The 6,529-nt window shown below is 43.3% G+C and overlaps 1 pseudogene; it reads right to left on the reverse strand.

Annotated features, from left to right (window-relative positions):
- Positions 1-6,001: 6,001 nt before the first annotated feature.
- On the reverse strand, positions 6,002-6,529 carry LOC116527385 (annotated as a pseudogene).

The following is a 6,529-nucleotide window of genomic DNA, read 5'->3' on the forward strand; positions in this document are numbered from 1 at the left end:
TTTACCTTCTCCTTCCTAACCTCCAGCCTACCTGACTATCGTTTTTCCATCACTGCACCATCTGCATTCCTTGACTATAGCACTCACCTTCCAAAGCCAGCTCAAGCATCACCCGTCAAATGCTCCAGGTCAAGCACTTCCCCTTGGTGTCAAACATTTACAACAGAAATTTGTGTTAGTCCCTGGGCCATCCATCCTCCTACATTATTGACATGGCCTTCCCTCCCATAAAACAAGTGATTCTAGATTGTGTGAATGTTTATATATTTGTGTAAGAATATATGAATGGTTATTTATGTGGTAAGAATGTATATGATGGTTACGAAGTGTCAGATCTCAAAAAGAATATTATTTTTGGAGGGTAGGTTTACTAATGTGTTAATTTCTAAAATGTCTAACATCATTTGTGTAATTCAGGAAAAAAAGAAACAGAATTGTATAGGATAGAAAATGAAAAATTCTATTTCTATTCCGTTTGTAGTTTAGTGCATAGCTTCCTAAACATTTCAGTATGCTTATATGTAATGTTTAATTTTTAACACTGAAATAATTTTAGATGTACAGAAATGCTGGAAGAATAATACACAATTGGCCGGGTACAGTGGCTTATACTTGTAATCCCAGCACTTTGGGAGGTCGAGGCGGATGGATCATTTGAGGCCAGGAGTTCAAAGTCAGCCTGGCCAACATGGCAAAACCCTATCACTACAAAAAATACAAAAATTAGCCAGCTGTGGTGGCGTGCATCTGTAGTCCCAAGAATCATTTGAACCCAGGAGGCGGAGATTACAGTGAGCCGAGATTACACCACTGCACTCCAACCTGGGCAACAGTGAGACTGTCTAACAAAAAAACAAAAAACAAACCAGAATAATACAGAAAAGATTTTTAAATGGATGAATTTGACTACATGAAAATGGAACACTTTTGTGCTTCAAGCAACACCAACTAGAAAACAAAAAGACAGCACACAGAATGGGAGAAAATATTTGAAATAATATCTCACAACAGCCTAGGATCCAGAATATATTAAGAACATTTAGAACTGAATAAAAAAGACAACCCAATTAAAAACTGGGCAAAAGGTTTGAATAGACATTTCTTCATAGAAGATACTCAACTGGGCAATAAGCACATTTAAAAAAATCAGGCTGGGCATGGTGGCTCAGGGCTGTAATCCCAGCACTTTGGGAAGCTGAGATTGAAAGACTGCTTAGAGCCAGGACTTTGAGACCAGACTAGGCGACATAGCTAACCCATCTCTACAAAAAAAAAATTTAATTAGCTGGATGTAGTGATGTGCATGTTAGGGCCCAGCTACTTGGGAGGTTGAGGTATGAGGATTGCTTGATTCCAGGAATTTGAGACTGCAGGGAGCTATGATTGAGCCACTGTACTCCAGTGCAAGAGACAGAGCAAAACCCTGTCTCTTAAAAAAAAAAAAAAAAAGGCCGGGTACGGTGGCTCATGCCTGTAATCCCAACCCTTTGGAAGGCCGAGGCAGGTGGATCATGAGGTCAGGAGTTTGAGACCAGCCTGGCCAATATGGTGAAACCCCATCTCTACTAAAAATACAAAAATTAGATGGGTGTGGTGGTGGCGTGCGCCTGTTGTCCCAGCTGCCCTGGAGGCTGAGGCAGGAGACTCACTAGAACCTGGGAGGCGGAGGTTGCAGTGAGCTGAGATGGTGCCACTGCCCTCCATCCTGGGCAACAGAGTGAGATTCCTTGTCAAAAAACAAACATAAAAAGTGGCTTGGTATAGTAGCTTACATCTATAATCCCAGCACTTTGGGTGACTGTCTGTGGTGGGAGGATCACCTAACCCAGGAGTTCAGGACCAGTTTGGGCAACATGACAAGACCCCATCTTTACAAGAAAAAAAAATTTTTTTTTTCACCGAAAGCAGGCACTTGAGGCTGGGCATGGTGGCTCACGCCTGTAATCCTAGCACTTTGGGAGGCCGAGACGAGTGGATCACCTGAGGTCAGGAGTTCAAGACCACCTTGGCCAACATGGAGAAACCCTGTCTTTACTTAGTCGGGTGTGGTGGCACATGCCTGTAATACTAGCTATCCCAGCTACTTGAAGGATGAGGCAGGAAATTCGCTTAAACCTGGCAGGCGGAGGTTGCAGCGAGCTGAGATCACGCCATTGCACTCCAGCCAGGGCAACAGGAGCGAAACTCCATCTCAAAAAAAAGCTGATACTTCAAAAAATTTTAAGAACTAGTAGAGCACAGTGGTGTATGCGTGTAGTCCCAGCTATGATTGCTTGAGCCTAGGAAGTTGAGGTTGCTGTGAGCCCCATTTGTGCTAGTGCATTCCAGCCTGGGAAACAGAGCAAGACCCTGTCTCAAGAAAATAGTAATCATTAATCATAAGGGAAGTGCAAATCAGCCATAATGAGATACCACTTCACACCCTCTGGGATTGCTGTAATTAAAGGGACAGACAACAAGTGTTGACAAAGATGTGGAGAAGTCAGAACCCTCACACATTCTGGTGGGACTATAAAATGGTGCAGTCATTTTTGGAAAGCAGTGTTTAGCAGTTTCTCAGAAAGTTAAATGATGCTGAGCATGGTGGTTCATGCTTGTAATCCCAACACTTTGGAAGGTCAAGGCAGGTGGATCACCTGAGGTCAGGAGATCGAGACCAGCCTGGCCAGCGTGATGAAACCCTGTCTTTACTAAAAATACAAAAATTAGCTGGGCATGGTGGCGAATGCCTGTAATCCCAGCTACTCAGGAGGCTGAGGCAGAATCGCTTGAACCCAAGAGGTGGAGATAGCAGGGAGCCGAGATCACAACACTGCACCCCAGCCTGGGTAACAGAGCAAGACCCCCTCTCAAAATACAGAAATTAGCTGCGCATGGTGGCCTGCACCTGTAATCCCAGCTACTTGGGAGGGTAAGGCAGGAGAATAGCTTGAATGTGGGAGGTGGAGGTTGCATTGAGCCAAGATTACATCATTGCACTCCGGCCTGGGCAACAGAGCGAGACTCCATCTCAAAAAAAAAAAAAAAAAAAAAAAAGGAAAGAAAAAGAAAACCTTGTTGTGCTTTTAATACTCAATTATTTACAGAAAAACATATAATACCCTTTTCAATTTAGTGTTCACATACAGAATTTCTTTTGCAAGAAAACTTCCACAACTCGTTTAAACCTTTAGCTTTATCTTACCTAATTTAAAATAATCCTTTATGATCCAGCAATCCCATTACTGGATATATATCCAAAGGATTATAAATCGTTCTACTCTAAGTACACATGCACACGAATGTTCATTGCAGCACAATTTACAATAGCAAAGACCTGGAACCAACCCAAATGCCCATCGATGATAGATTGGACAGGGAAAATGTGGCACATATACACCATGGAATATGCAGTCATCAAAAACGATGAGTTTATGTCCTTTGTAGGGACATGGATGAACCTGGAAACCATCATTCTCAGCAAACTGACAAAAGAGCAGAAAATCAAACACCGTATCTTCTCACTCATAGGCAGGTGTTGAACAATGAGAACACATGGACACAGGGAAGGGAGCACTACACACTGGGGTCTCTTGGGGGGAAACAGGGGAGGGACAGTAGGGGGTGGGGAGCTGGGGAGAGATAGCATGAGGAGAAATGCCAGATATAGGTGATGGGGAGGAAGGCAGCAAATCACACTGTCACGTGTGTACCTATGCAACAATCTTGCATGTTCTTCACATTTACCCCAAAACCTAAAATGCAATAAAAAAAATAATAATCCTTTAACCCTAGACAAAAATTTACGTTTCCATGCCTTCTTGGAACATTTTACTGAGATTATATGACTAATTATTTGCTAAGATTAAGACCTATGTCCTGGTCCTTACCAAGTTGTAAAGTAGGCAAGTCAAACAGTTCTCAAAGTCCAAAGAAGCAGTTTGTAACTGTAAAACGTTTAACAAACTTAATATCTGTCCCATATCATTTAGACCACTGTCTACATTTTAACAACATTTGCATTATTTAATCTTAAAGATTACCAGTAATCTTTATTTTTTATTTTTTTTTAAGAGATGGGGTTTCACCATGTTAATCAGGGTTGTCTCGAACGCCTGACCTCAAGTGATCCACCCACCTCAGCCTCCTAAAGTGTTGGGATTACAGGCATGAGCCACCATGCCTGGCCTTACCAGTAATCTTTAAGACTGTTTTTATTTCTCAAAGATTAAAGTCACATGAACTAAAAGGCATTACAGCTTTTATTTTTCCTTCAAAAATATTTTATCAAAGCACTTATTTTCCTTTAGGCCAATTAATTAGAGCTGTCTTTTTTTTTTTTTTTTTTTTTTTTTAATGGAGTTTTGCTTTTGTTGCCCAGACTGGAGTGCAATGGTGTGATCTCGACTCGCAGCAACCTTCACCTCCTGGGTTCAAGTGATTCTCCTGCTTAGCCTCCTGAGCAGCTGGGATTACAGGCATGTGCCACCATGCCTGGCTAATTTTGTATTTTTAGTAGAGATGGGGTTTCTCCATGTTGGCCAGGTTGGTCTCGAACTGCTAACCTCAGGTGATCCACCCGCCTCAGCCTCCCAAAGTTCTGGAATTATAGGCGTGAGCTATTGCGCCCCGCCGGAGCTCTCTTTTTTTAATAGACATCACACACAAGACATATAACCGCACAGACAAACAGAAGCAGATCCAGTAGTTACAAGATTTTCTGTTCGCCAATCTCCTCATTGGACTATTGGCCTCCAAGTGGGGCCCTCTAAGATCAGGCCTAGAAAAGCATGTAGTTTCTGGGGCCCGATAAATAGGTTTAGCTAGAAGACAAAAACAGATTTTGAGAGGGACCTATTCACTTTTTTTTTTTTTTTTTTTTTTTGGAGGCAGAGTTTCGCTCTTGTTACCCAGGCTGGAGTGCAATGGCACGATCTCGGCTTACCGCAACCTCCACCTCCTGGGTTCAGGCAATTCTCCTGCCTCAGCCTCCTGAGTAGCTGGGATTACAGGCATGCGCTGCCATGCCCAGCTAATTTTTTGTAGTTTTAGTAGAGACGGGGTTTCACCATGTTGACCAGGATGGTCTCGATCTCTTGACCTTGTGATCCACCTGCCTCAGCCTCCCAAAGTGCTGGGATTATAGGCGTGAGCCACCGTGCCTGGCCTATTCACTTTTAATTCATAGGTTTTCATGTGGAAAACAGAGGTTTCTCCCAAAATGGAATGCATAGCAAATTTTCTGTTCTTCCCAAGGAGATCCAGGCCATCAGAAATTATCTTAGGGCCTCTCATGCATGCATTAAGGGTAGCAAGACAAAATAGAGAAAAGGAATTCAGTCAACTGAGAAAAAAAAACCTTTTTCCAGAAAGACAAGATCCAAGAAGAGAAAAACAAAAAGACTTTAAAAATATACCTATAACGCCAGGCACAGTGGCTCATGCCTGTAATCCCAGCACTTTGGGAGGCCGAGGTGGGTGGAGCACCTGAAGTCAGGAGTTCAAGACCAGCCTGACCAACAGGGTGAAAACTCGTCTTTAAAAAAAAAAAAATTATATATATATATACACATATATATACACACACACGTATATATATATATATATATACACACACACACCTATAACTTGGATATCCACTTTTTTTGTTGTTTTTGAGACAGAGTCTTGCTCTGTTGCCCAGGCTGGAGTACAATAGTGTGATCTCGGCTCACTGCAACCTCTGTCTCCCAGGTTCAAGTGATTCTCCTGCCTCAGCCTCCCAAGTAGCTGGGACTACAGGTGTGTGCCATCACACCCAGCTAAATTTTTTTTTTTTGTATTTTCAGAAGAGATGGAGTTTCACTATGTTGGCCAGGCTAGTCTTGAACTCATGACCCCAGGTGATCTGCCCACCTCAACCTCCCATAGTGCTGGGATTGCAGGCATAAGTCACTGTACTCAGCCAGGATATCCACTCCCCACCCTGCCCCCGCTTTTTTTTTAAGTTTTTTTTTTTGGCTGTAAGTTTATTCAATGCAAAATCATCCTCTCCAGTTTACTGAGGTAGCTGACCGTGCCCATGACCAAATCCACTTCTAAACTGGAATTTGGTTGCTGACCCACCCCTAGCCTCGACTTTGTTGTCAGCACCAGGGAGCACAGCACTCTGTCTGTAGGTGTCTCTGTTGGCTTCCCCTCTTGTGAGTCTTGCAGGTCACTCACCCTCTATACCTTTAGGCTAAGGCCTGCCAGTCACTGGACAGCTTCGGTGTAGGGTGGCAGGCACAATCTCTTGGGGCAGATGAAGGTAATCACAGAGATACTGGATACCCTCATTGGTAAGGCACCGGTAGAAATGTCTCCAGGCAAACTGTTCCTGCACGTAGCCTCAGGACTTGAGAGACTGCATGGCCTTCATGACATGAAGGTTGGGCACATTCTTGTCTGCCAGCTCTGGGTGCTTAGGCATGTGGACGTCCTTCTTGGCCACCATGACTCCCTCCTTAAAAAGGAGCTCATAAATGGCAATCCGTTTTTTCTTAGGGATCACCATCTTGGTGGCTTTGGG

Source organism: Sapajus apella, unplaced genomic scaffold (genome assembly GCF_009761245.1).
Source record: "Sapajus apella isolate SASKATOON/1434 unplaced genomic scaffold, GSC_monkey_1.0 scaffold54, whole genome shotgun sequence".
In the NCBI taxonomy this organism is placed as follows: Eukaryota; Metazoa; Chordata; class Mammalia; order Primates; family Cebidae; genus Sapajus; species Sapajus apella.